This window comes from Phalacrocorax carbo, chromosome 12 (assembly GCF_963921805.1).
Source record: "Phalacrocorax carbo chromosome 12, bPhaCar2.1, whole genome shotgun sequence".
NCBI lineage: Eukaryota > Metazoa > Chordata > Aves > Suliformes > Phalacrocoracidae > Phalacrocorax > Phalacrocorax carbo.
The window spans coordinates 21,016,331-21,029,544 of NC_087524.1; positions in this window are offsets into that span (position 1 = coordinate 21,016,331).

Consider the following 13,214-nt stretch of genomic DNA (forward strand, 5'->3'; position numbering starts at 1 on the left):
ACTACTTGAGTTCAAATAGGCGCTCAGAACAAAATTGAAAATGAGCTTGGGGTCTTTTTCTAGTCCCAATTTGTTCACTTCCAAAACCACTACCCAATTTAGCACAATTGGCAGCGTCTGCTCAAGAGAGGGCAAAGGCTGGAATAACAGGGATGCAGAAGGGCAGGGCTGAAGTGTACTGGCAAAACAGCGTGGAAGAGCTGTTCCAGCACTGCGCCGCCTGATGTAATCTCTCGGCTGTACGAGCGTGACAATTAGCATGAAAAACCGAAGAAGGCGAAAGGGAAGGTGTTTTTTTTTCTTCTACTGCCTACTCAAAGTATGTGTATTTGGGTGTACAATATACTCTGGCAGTGAGGCAACTAAATCATTGCTCATGACTAAATACCGATGCTCTGCTGTTCATCAAAGGCGCTACTGTATCGTGAGGTGAAAAAGAGTGGGTAAGCAAGGGGTATTGCACGTTACCAGAAGAAACTTTTTTCATTTGGCCCTAATGTAGGAGGAAGTACCTGTCATGTACGTCATTCGTAGGTGCTTTACTGTGCAGGGAAAGGGTTTGTGGTTGCAACAGCAAGGTGCGGGACACCGTCGTTGCTCACTGAAGTCGGTGAGAGTTGAGGGCCCAGCATCTTGCAGAGCTGCAGTTCTGGTTTGCAGATTAACTGGTTGCCCAGAATTGAAGCATGTCTTTTCTTTTTATACAGAGGAATGACTTCCCTTGAATGGTTTATGTGAATGCCTTTCCAGAATGACATCGTATTGAGATAGGTAAGTAAGTATCTTTTGAAGAAGGCTGAAAATGTGAATGAGAAGTGAAAGAAATAGGTCTCATTCTTGTCCTAGTGAGAGGTCTCAAAAAGAAAATATGGCATTAGATGACTTAAACTACCACTCTTAGATTAATCTCTTCAGTAACCTTCATTCACCAGGACTCATTTTTCTCCTGCTTCAGGTTATTTTCTGGTGTCAGCAGTTGCTATCTATTATCTGCACGTGATTTTGTAAATACTTGACTATGGGCAGTTTAACTGCTTTTGGGTATACAATAGATATACATGAAAACTGTCCTGCTGTAAATTAGTAGGAAAATCAACTAATTAAAAAAAACAACAAACAAACAAAACCAAAATAAGTAATAAAACCAAAGACTTAAAAATGAACACCAAAACTCAAACGAGCTTTTTGGTTTGCTTGGGGCATTGATGGAGTGGCAACAGGAAACTTGCACAGACTATTTCTCTGGAACCATCTCTTCAGATGATATTATTGTTCTCCTGACATTTTTCCCTTTAGCTTCATGTGTATTTGATGCCAAGAGACACCCATCACTCAGCAAAGCTCAGTCTAGGCAGAAATAGAATCAAACCTTTAATAATCTTACATTTGAAATATTGAGGTGATCTTGTTTTATCTGTGCTTTTAAGGTACACTTATTAAAAATACATGTACTTGAATCTGTGATTTATACAGATATCAGGTGAAACAGACTTCCTGCAATTAATTGTGCCTACAGCCGCCTCAGCTAGAAGCGTTTACTCTTGTCAGGTAAGAAAAAAATCTCCTCTGCCCACAGGTACTTATATTTAAAAAAAAGACTGTAATAGGAGGAAAGCCGCCTTTGAAGGACTCGGTATGAACCATGTTGGTACAATTTTGCTAGTGTTGAGTGCATTAACGACGGATTTGGCTTTAGAAAAGATGAAGCAGTTTAAATGTGAACGGGGTATTTGTTATAGTATTTCTAATCTTATTGGAAGATTGTAGGATATGATTCTTCGTAGACTCTCTCACCTTTCTCTTTTGGCCAAGAAGCCCTTAACTGTTACAGGCATTTATGCATTAAGAACAGTCAAGCACTTACAGCTGCTTTCTGTTCTTCTGAAGTCCTTGTCTCACTGGCATCTGCCTGCAAACAATATGTACTTTTTTTTTTTTTCCCTGCCCTGTCATTTCTTTCTGGTAAAATCCTGTTTTATAGCAGATATTTTTGTTCTTAGTCTGTTTCTTTCAGCGTGGTGGGATGAGGACTGCCAGCTGCCCTGGTCAAGTCCATTAGTGCCAGCACAACTCTAGTGGTTTCCTCACATGTAACTTTACCCTACACTGGTCTCCAGTGTCCTTTCTCAAACAAACCCAAAATACATTCCCCGTCTTCAGAAATCTACCCATGAGGTTGCTGCATCTGGAGATAGGATTTCTGACCTTTTGGTTGAATATTTCAAATAGGCGCCGAATGATACTTTAAGCCTTATCCGTTCCATTTAGAATATATTAGGTAAAGCGTTTCAGTTCCAAAGTTGCATCAATTTATGCAGTGTATTGGCTTGAGTTTTGGTAGAAGTGGAAGTGATAGAAATCTAAGTCAGGTTTTGCGGTGAACATGCCTAAAAATAACCCCTCTGTGTAAAACCAGAATTAAAGATGGGAGATCTTTGTAGTTTCACAGATTTCAAAACAGAAACATACCTAATTTTGGAAACCCATGTTAGCTGACAGCAAACCATGCTTTCCTGAACAAAAGCACTCTCTGCAATAAAGATGGACAAATTTTACTGTTTGGCAGGGCTTTTTCCCTCCTAAGCTATAAAGGGCTTTTTCACATCTTGTTGGGAAAGGAAAGAAGCCGATCTGGCCACCGACGGCCACCAGGCAGCGCAGCGCGGCGGGGCAAGCTCGCCCTGGGGTAACACCGTCGGCATCAGTCCAACGAAAGTGCGCTGAGCTGGCGATAGAGCGAGCTATGGTTAAAAATGAATAAGCCGCTGAGCAGATGCCAACGTCTGTAATGTTCAAACAAAGCATGTTCCCTTTTTAATATTAAGGTCTAGATAGACATACTCTTCATCATCAAAACCCAGGCTTTATTATTTGGATTTATTTTTTTTTCTTTCAGAAAAGTAAGTGAAAGTTCAGAAAGTTCCTAAATGGTGAGCCAGGACAGAGCTCAACTCTAAATATTGACTGTTTTGGCTTCTTGTGACTCCTCTCTCCACAAATTCTCAGTTTACCTTCAATAAAGGGTTGCTTTTCCCCCTTTTCCTTAATACTACCATCACCTATTGAATCTTCTTGTATATTCTCTCTGGTTCGGATCAAGTGTTTGGGGTTTTTTGGAATCCTCTCTAAGTTATTTCTTTCCCAGAGGTTCAGTTGAGCCCAGACCAGTAGTTTCATTCAGCTGAGGCCAGGAATCTTGTTTCATGGGTCTGTGAAAGCCAAGAGCCAGTAGGACTTTCAGAGCTACCAAAGAGGACAGCTGTTCCCCAGGGCTCTTATCACCCCAGTGGAAGGCTGGGCTGGGCTGGCTACCATCAGTAGCTCAGTAAGTAACAGGTCTGTCTTCTCCAGGTGAGCAGGCACGGGACTTTCCACTCAGCTATTTCATCACTGACCTCTTCTGATGGTTCTATGACCGCCCACCAACTGTTTGGAAAGATCATGTGTCTCCAAGGCCATCCTGTCTCAGGGTTATCTTCAGTGATTCTGTTCAGCATAAAGTACCTGGATTGGGAAGGAGGTTGAATATGTTTCTTTTTCTTCTTCTCCTGTAGTGTGGGAAGAGTTGACAAGATTTCCCTCTGCTCAGAAGAAAATGAAAGAAAACAGCAGGGATGCCTGAGCCTGGTTATTTCTTCTTCATATACTTGTCTACACATGCTCCCCTCATTCTTTTTTTTTTTTTTTTTTTTTTTGATGCTGCAGGCACAGGAGTTTAGATTTCTACAACACAAATTCCTGCCTGTGCCATCTTTCGGTTTTAAGATTCTTCTGTTGCTTAATTGATTACTTCATTCCTATAGCAGGAAACATCCCCAGCACTGACGAGTCCAAAATATTTACCTAAGTCTTCAAAGTGCAGCCTTGGCTCTGGGAGCGCCCATATCGTGTGTACCTCCAAGAGCGGGGGATACTAGTAGTGCCTACCACCACGTCCACATTAGCAGAGGTTCTGGACTGAATGTCGCCGTACCAGAGCCAAGAGAGTGAAAAGCAGGTTTTTTGCTAGGTATCAGCTTTACCAGGGTACTGGTACCAAACTGATTGGTAGTAACCCATCAATTTCCAAAGAAGTTGGAGAGATGGGGTTTGGTCAGACTCATTTTCAAGTCTTCAGATTTACTTAATCTAGTTTCTTTTGAGAATCTTTTGACTTTTGAGGAACAGAGCATGTTTTGAAGCATCATGAGCACATAGGGGAACAGTTGGAGCAATGCAGAGACTTCTGGAAAGCCAATTTCCAGCTGCCTCGCACAAGGTGTGGACGCAAGTATGTGTGTCTCTGTGATAAATTAAGTTGCGGAAAACACCTTGCAATAATTCTCATCCTGACACGATCCACGTGCCTTTGAACAGGCTGACAGGCCAGACTGGTGAACCTTCCCTGCTCTTGCACAGTTCTAGCTGAGAGGGGAGACAGACATCCAAGAGCAGTGTTGACCAGTGCACCTCAGCTCCTGGATTAGAGAGTGGTCAAAATACATCATCTACAGCTCCATCGGGAGCAGGAATTTATGCAGTTACCTCTGGGAAGGCCATCTGGGGTTCCACCTGACATCCTATCCTTTTTAATATGATGTCCTTGAAATAATATATGTTTTCTGCCAGCTACAACTGTCGTAACAGATATCTTAATTGGAAGTTGGGAACTTCAAGTTTGTTAATTGCTGTCTTCTTGCAACAGAAAGCTCGCTCTAAGTTCTCCCAGGGGCCAGCAGCATTCCCCTGACACGATCTCCCTGTAGGTCCCTGGGATTGCAGGCTGTAGGGGCTTTCACTCCCATACTACAGCAATGAGCAGAAACCGAAGGAACGAGGTTGTCGCTTCGGTGCTAGAATGTGATTTGTCTTTGGACTTTAGAGTCAATTTTACATCAAATCTCAAATGCCGTCCTTTGTGGAGCTCCGAAACATGCCCTATAGCAAGTCCTTCCTGTAGCATGGTTTCTCAGTGCCTCTGCCCTGGAAATGCTGCACAAGCAGAAACTTTTGTTCATCACTTCCCAGTACAAGTGCCAACAGATCTTCTCCAGGGAGAAGGCAAGTCCAGGCTTGCTGCCAAATGCTTTTACCCTGTCTTAGGCCCTGGCATTGTTTTATGTCTTCTTTCCAGTTCTTATAATCTCCAGGACCACTGGGAGGCTCACACAGGTCTCGGGCCACATCATTTTGATAACCCAGCTCGGGACGAGCAGTACTGATTCTAAAAGTGACAAATTTCTTGGACAATCGACTCATCATCCTTTCATTCTTTTCCAAACTCCCATGACAGCACTACAGACAGATGTTACACCCTGAACCCTACTTCTAGATGCTCAGCTTGAATCTTTGCCAGGGACCATTCAGGGGAGAGAGAGAGAGCAGTCAGCCAAGGCATAGGATATCCATATGGTAGGGCTCCCTTCCTTAGCTTTACTTAAGTGGTGAAGAAATTCATCATGTGGCTCAGCTTATCCACTTTCTGAAGGGGTATCAGTAATTTGTAGCTGTTTAAAATCTCAATAACCATTTTGTCTTTTTCTGAGCGTGGTCTGGCTGTACCCATTCTCTTTATATTGCATTTATTATATTGCTATTTATCATATACACGTCTGTCTATCGGTAAATCATCTTTGCCACCCAGAGGTTCAACGCTCATACATGTTTACACTTCAGATTTTTGCACGCTGCAAGCATTATTGCTGCGTAATTTTCGTAATCATCGCTGATGATTACGTCTGATGCTGACGTCTTAGTCCTTTTTATATTTGACAGAGTTATATTGTGAAGAGGCTGCCTCATGCCCTGCTTCCTCTGAGATGCCCAGCAAATGAGAAAACATTGAAAATCAGCAGCTAGTAATGTTTTCTTTTCTCTCCTAGGCCTATCTGTGTCCTTGAAATTACCTCCTTTATGATTGTTTTTATCTCCTTGATGACATTTTGGTCACATATGGTCTTTCCCCAGCTTTGACTCAAGTGGACTAAAGCTTTTCTTAAGTTATTTTTGCATGCGTCTAGCTTTTCTGGGTGATATTGGTGATGTTCAGGTATGTGCTTTATTCGAGGGGTACATAATTTGCTCAGATGAATACATCAGGTTGCTTATTCCTAGCAGGTTTTTCATTCAGGACTAGTTTCGGGAGAAAGCTGAGAGCTTCATTGCAAGGATAGGCACCCTCAGAGCCCAGTTCCAAGTCTGGTTCCTCCGGCTCAAAGCTGGCTCTAAGTTCTTCAGGGGAGAGTTGTTGTGTTTCTCTGGGGAGGTACCAGGTGCCTTGTCTACAGTTCAGCCTAGGTTGGAGTTCAGAGAAAGAGAAGACCCAGACGTGCGGTTGAATGGAGTTGCTAATATAGTTCCTCCTATCTCTCTTTTATCCCTGTTAAATGGAATTTCTACTAGAAGGTTTTTATTTCAGTAACAGGGGATTGAACCGTGGCTGCAGTGGCCCCTCCCCAGCCTTGCTTTTAGCAGTCAATAAAGATTGAAGACTGTCAGCTGCAGTCACAGTGGGCATGGGTATGCATAGAGATCCTGATCTCTTTGTATTCCCGGGGCAAAGGATCGCGTAGAAGGGAAGTAAATTCTGTGAACAGCATGAAGACTCCGGGGAAGCGGGAAGGAAGAGGTGTTTTTGTCAGGCTTGGCAAATAACCACATCCTTCTTTTTGCTTGCAGAGGTTTCATAACTCCGTTGCTCTTCCTTGAGGACTTGTGGAGAGGGTGGAATCACAGGAAAAAGCTGTCATACATTTGGGAGCCAAAGAGTAAGTAGACAGTAGTTGCTGCCATGAAAAGCCAATGTGAAGATGGGGTCAGGTCACCAATGCCCTTCTGTTTCTCTCTTTCAACACAAGTCGATCCTTCTCTCTCCATTTCTCCCTGTTTTTCAATACTTACAAACGTTTGACCTTTTAAAGTACAAATGCATAATGAATTGGTTTAGTGAAATATAAAAACTACCCCACTTTCCCCATGGTATTTATTTTTTTAAGTAGATATGCAAGGGATAAATGAAGTAACGGTGACATACACAGTATTTTCAGGCTACAGAGGCTTTTCAGAGGACAGTTGTCATTTCACGTGACTTTATTCTGTACAATGATCTCAAATATTGTCAGTCTGTGATGCAGACTCTGCATCCTTTGCTATTCAAAATAATTAAATAGTCAAGTCACAGTTTTGAAAAGTGGCTGCTGTGAATAGGGAGTTACCATATATTATCAAAAATATAATGAGTTTAATGTACATAGTTACACAACACTTGAGCGGCTCTTCAGATTAAAGCCTGCCCAAAATACAGGCTGGCACAATAGGCTGTAGCTGCTCCAGTCCGGTCCATCGCTGCAATGTACTAAAAACGGATTCTGAGCACGTATTGAGGGCGCATCTCCAGAGAGCTGCACTTTGGCGCTTGTTCAAAAGCAGTAGCAAAAATGCAGTGTGGTACCTTCTGTGGCCAGAACTTAATTTTCAATCACTTTATTTTATCTACAAGCTACGTTTCTTTAAACATTCAAAAATATTGGTCATCCATGAGTGTCAGTAAAATACGTATCTTTTAAAGAATCTGTTTTAATTGTTTTGGGCTCCGAAGAGAGCTTCAGGAAAAAAATAGTGTTTCCACGTTCACCCAAATGAGAATTAGACCAGATGACTTGACAGTTTTTGCAGCTATACAAAATGATTGGTCAGTCAGGAATCAATCAAAGGTTTTACCACCATAACTAGGTGCTATTATGGAGACTTTTCTGTCCTGTGTATTGCATCTAAGCAGATTGAGTAGTGGTGACTTATGAAGAAGTTACTAAAGACTGTGTGGCTTCGAGAATGATGCCCAAAGTGCTGCCCGGAAAGAAATGGGAGAGAAAAGCTGGGTGAAGGCTGAGATCATTCACAGGACAGACTCGCCACCGGCCATGCTCTCCTCAGCATAACTAGAACATCTCCCTCTGGAATATTTCTCCCCTCCTTGTGTTTCGGCAGCTCACTGTCCTTCCTGCCCTCCTGCGCTTTGGCATTGATATTTAATGCTTTGTGCTCGTTTTGTGATGCTTTGCTCCTCGGGTCTTGAATCTTGGTGCTATATCTAGCAAGCTCTAACCTACAAAACAGTGTTATATGGCACTCCAGTGTTTGGAGATGGCAGGAAATAAAGCCTAGTCTGGAGGAAAAAGGTTCTACAGCGCGAAAAGATAAATGGAGGGAAGTAGCTAGATCTGTCTAAACAGATCTCTCTAAGCTGCTATATATGTGAATCTGCTAAGATCTTGGTCTGATGTCGTAAAGAACAATTTAGGCAGCCTGAACTACAAAAATAACGTTGACTTATTTGTCAGTGAATAAGTTCATTTTACATAGAATTCATTTTTCTGCAAATGCACGTGCGTGGGAACTCCTGACTAACACGGCATGCTTGGTAAGGTCGTTACAGTATCAAGAACTAAATTTTTGTGAGGAACAGAGAGGAGAAAATTTATAGTATTGTGCACTAACATGTTGCCACACAAACATTTGTTTTAGTGGTGTTGTGGAACTACGTTGGCGTGTGGTCTGGGTCAACGGGATTGTGTCGTCCCACTTGCAGTGATGGGTCTATGATTGTTTAGATCGATGAAGTCTGAACCTGAGTCTGTGAAATGTGCAGCTGGATTACCTTACCAGATTAACTGTGGCCTGAGGGTTATATAGTTTATTGACGTGTCAAGACAATACTCCATAGTTCAACTTCACCAGCTATTTTCCATTAAGCCTGAGCAACCCCATTAAAAAATAGTAGCAGATCTTGATGAACACTTTTTACTATCATCAGAACAGTTTGTGATCTTGTGCTTGTGAGTAGTGGAAAGTGTCACTTCAGGATTATGCTCAAAGAAACAGTGAAAATTGGTGTATTGGTTTATATTAAAGCTGAAAAAATGTGTGCAGTTTCCTGTAAAATACTCACTGTTATGAACCCCTGTTCTAGTGTCTTCGTTACAATGACACTGTTCAGGCATCATCTAGGGATAACCTAGGGTATGATCGCCTCTTCCCGAGTGAAGTCTCCGTGCACCTCAGCTCCAAAACATACCCTGGGGCCAGTAGATCGCTTACAAAAGGCTCAGCATTTCAGAGCCAAAAAAGCCTGAGGTCTGGACTTCCATTTGCTTTTGTGGAGGTTCCTGTCTTTATGCAGCAGTTGCCCTCTGCGCGGTGCCGTGCATTGTCTCTAACACAATGGCAGATAAGTACCAGCAAATGGAAAAATCGGGAGAGGGAGATGGAATTTTATACATAACTAGGAATTAATTTCTTTGTGGTTAGCAGATAAAATAACATGCATTTCCAGGGGCCAACCCACAGTAAGAGTCGGTGCTTTAGGTCAAGATGTGTTTAATTCAAAGCAATATGAAGTCAACGGGTTGACTTCTAGCAGGCTTTGTACCAGACCCGTAAAATCCCAGTGCATTCCATAGCAAAAAGGCTGAATAAGGACATTTGTTTCGTGGGGAGCCTGTAACACAGACTAGTGTTTGTAGCAGCTTTCTAAAGATGTATTTATGTGCAGTCAAGCTCATAACTTTGTGTGTGTATGTTGTATGTACACAATTCGGAGTAGAATTCTTACAGCATTCAGAGCAATGTTTGTTTTGTTGAACTTATACTATTATAGATCACGTGATTTTCTGCCACCCATGAATCTTCCACTGAAGGAAAACCTTTGCCCAAAGAAAAAAATCACCTTGTTCATTTGTTAGCAAGGCTGCTTGTAAAGACTCCTCCAGAAAGTCTCGGTCTGACGTGTGAGCTTTGTTGTGCTAAATAAAACCTTGGTTATCAATAGAGGCCAAAGGCTTCTGTAAACCTCTGTACAAACATGAGTGCCCAGAAAATTTGGCAAATATTGTTGACTTATTCCATTATGCCAGGTGACAATCAAATTTGATCAAATTCATTGCCGCGCACAGACGAGGCAGCTGTGCGAGGACTGGTGCCTGCATAACCTCGTGGCTTGGTCCGAGTTTAGCATAAGAAACTTAGCTCTTGTTCTGGATTCTCCCAAGTGAAAGGAGCCTTGAACAATCTTACAGGCCTAAATGCAGGAATAGGACTTACAGACAAATTTTGTGATCTCAAAATGTGGCACAGTCAGTGATAGAACTATGCAGAAAATAGCAAAAGCAGAGCAGCTTTGGGACTCTAAAGGAATTCATGGAATAAAAGTGGGACCTGGCTTCTAATATAATAAATAGCTACAGTGATGCTGTCATCACTGATCCTCTGCAGGGCTGTGAGATCTGGACAATTACAGTCATCAAATTATGCTCTGGAGTTGGTTCCATATGTAGCATCTTCATGCCCTTGTATAAGATGAGATCCTCGTAATATATCCTCATAAATTAGACAAAATACAGAACAGCAACGTGTTAGAGCATCGCCTACAAGCCAGCACCAAAACTGTGTTTGTCCTGCTTCAGCTTTATTGTTCTAAACACCTGCTTTCTGTGTCAGGAGCCCACCAGCACTCGTTGGTTATGGCCAACTAAAACACACTGAATGGCCGGGGATAACTGAAATGCTACCAAGGCAAGTGCAACCTTTGGCATCGCTGGCGCGGCGCCGCTTCCGTGGCGTGGGAGCGTCAGGCACGACGTGCAGAAAGCCGTTACCGCGGGCGCTCAACATCAAAAGTGGTTGAGAAAAACAACTGCCAGAAATACAGAAGGCTATGCTGGCGTCACATGTGGCTGTTAACCTGTGACAAGACTTACTTCTCATCAAAGGACTCGCTAAAAGCAAGTATTTTGTTTTTTCTGTCGTAATTCCCCACTTAGTTCAAATGTAGCAAAATTGTGATACTATAAATAGACATTTCTGAGGTAAATTCAGAATTGTTCCACCTACTCTTTGCACTTTTTAAGCTACCCCAGTGAAAATAAGGAATTTTACACAAGTGTGGCTAGGCAGTACGATTTATGAAGTTGTCTTCTGTGTAGGTGATGATGAATCATTATGTTCGTGTTATTTAACAATGGATTTGTGATATCAAGAGAGACTATCTGGCAGAGGCAATTAAAAAAAAATACAAAGAAGGGAGAGCTGGGACAGTTCTAGAAGAACCTTACCTCTGCAATTCCTGACCACAGACTGACTGGCTAGTTTTTAAATCCATAAATACAGTTAAAAGCTTTGCATAGTATTTTGCTTTTGTTTCTAATTAGAGAGAACTGAAAATTAACACTGAAGCTTCTAGAGCTGTTGGTTTTGGTGTTTCTGAAACTTTGGGTCCCTGTGACCAACCTCTCTTGAATACCCAGGAAATCTCTTAATCTTTATTTGTCAATGTGCATTCAAAGGTTGGATAACTTCTCCTTATTTAATACCCGGTTAAATGCCTGGCAATAGCTAAACACACTTCCATTAAGTAAAATTTGTGGTTGTGCTGGTCCGATTGACTAACAGGCGTCTCTTTCAGTGTCATTCAAGCTTCATCTGTTTCCTAGGGGATATCTCCTCAGTATAAAATTCATTTCAGCAGAGTTTACTGCAATAAAATTGTAGCAAAGTTTAGCACAATATCATTTTGCATTTTAACGGTCTTTTTCTTTCCTTTTTACTTATCCATTGCAAAGGAAACTCTCTGGGCACACCCGTGTCTGGGAGCGGAGAGCAGCAGCCTGCCGATGTGCTTGACACGAGGGCAGTTCTACAGATCCCTTCTGCAAAACACACCGTGTGCTTCCCCGTGCCTTCGGAGCAGGAGAGGCTTTGGTCTGTGTGGTGGGCTCGGAAAAACGCGCTGAGTTCCCTGCAGGTAAATCTGGTTAGTCTCAGTGGAGACAAAGAGTGATCTCGCCCTGCAAAAGACTGCAGAGAAACGGTGGTAGTACTTCCCACTTCTTCCCTCGGCTGTTGTTTGAAAGGCCTAAATATTTGTATGTTTTAGCATAAGTAACAACTTAAGTGAAATACTGAATAACCTCAAAGCTGTGACCTAAATCAAAATCCTAGCTGAAAATCCAATACTGCAAATGCCACACCTGGAGTGCTGTGTGCAGTTCTGTTCCCCGCTGTACGAAAAGGATGTGGCCAGGCTGGAAGGGGTCCAGAGAAGGGCCACCAAGATGATCAGAGGACTGGGCAGCTGCCATATGAGGACAGGCTGGGAGAGCTGGGTTTGTTCAGCCTTGAGAAAAGGAGGCTCAGAGGGGATCTCATCATCATGTACCAGTAGCTACAAAGAAGGTGGAGACTCCCTTTTTAGAGGAGTCCCATGGAGAGGACAAGGGGGTTGGACACAAGTTGCTCTTGGGGAGATTCCAATTGGACACGAGAGGGAAATTTTTCACAGTGAGGACAGTCACCGTTGGAATAATCTCCCCAGGGAGGGGGTTGACTCGGCCACGTTGGGCACCTTCAGGAGTCGGCTGGACATGGTGCTGGGCCGTCTTGTCTAGGCTGGGCTCTTCCTAGAAAGGTTGGACTCAATGATCCCTGAGGTCCCTTCCCCCCTGGGATTCTGGGATTCTGTGAAATGATTTTTCTGAAAAAAATTGTTAGAATTGGAGTTCCCAACCTAGAAGGATCATGTCCTTCAAACTTCATTTGTTCCTCAGAGCCATTAATACCTAGGAAACGGGCAAAAATACTCTGCTGCTGAACTGCATGTGAACGTTTCTTGATTGTGGGACTAAAGCAAATTTTTTTGTAAACATTTGCAGAGAGCAAAACAGGTTCTGTTGACTCTTCCAAGAGCTGACTGTTTGCCTCTGGGCGGAGATCAAACATGGAACATTTCAGCCCCACAGGAATTTGAGAACATTAAGAGCAACTGGGTTATGAGGACTATAATCACCGCTGTGGTTCGGCTCGAGCTGCCCCCTTTGCTGTCGCCGTTGCTGCCATCTATCCATGGCATCGGATATTCCTCCTAAAGCGTAAAGGACCCTAGTATGCTTTATTTTTGGAAACAAAACCGGGCACGAAGCCAACAATAATATGCAGATGAAACTGCAGTAGCTGCTTTCCACCCGGTGTCAGGTTTGGGGCTGGATCTCACCGCTGCGCAACAGGCGGGGATGGGGACCTGGAGGCTCGTGGGGACAGAGGTGGGCATTGCTCTCTGCCACCTTCGGTTTGTATGACAAATGTGTCAATAATGTGGAAAACATGTTATTCATTATTTAAAGCTGCAGCAAGCTGGGTGACAGAGGTTCAAACTCTTCTGAATGAGTCTCTCTAGGCTTGCAAAG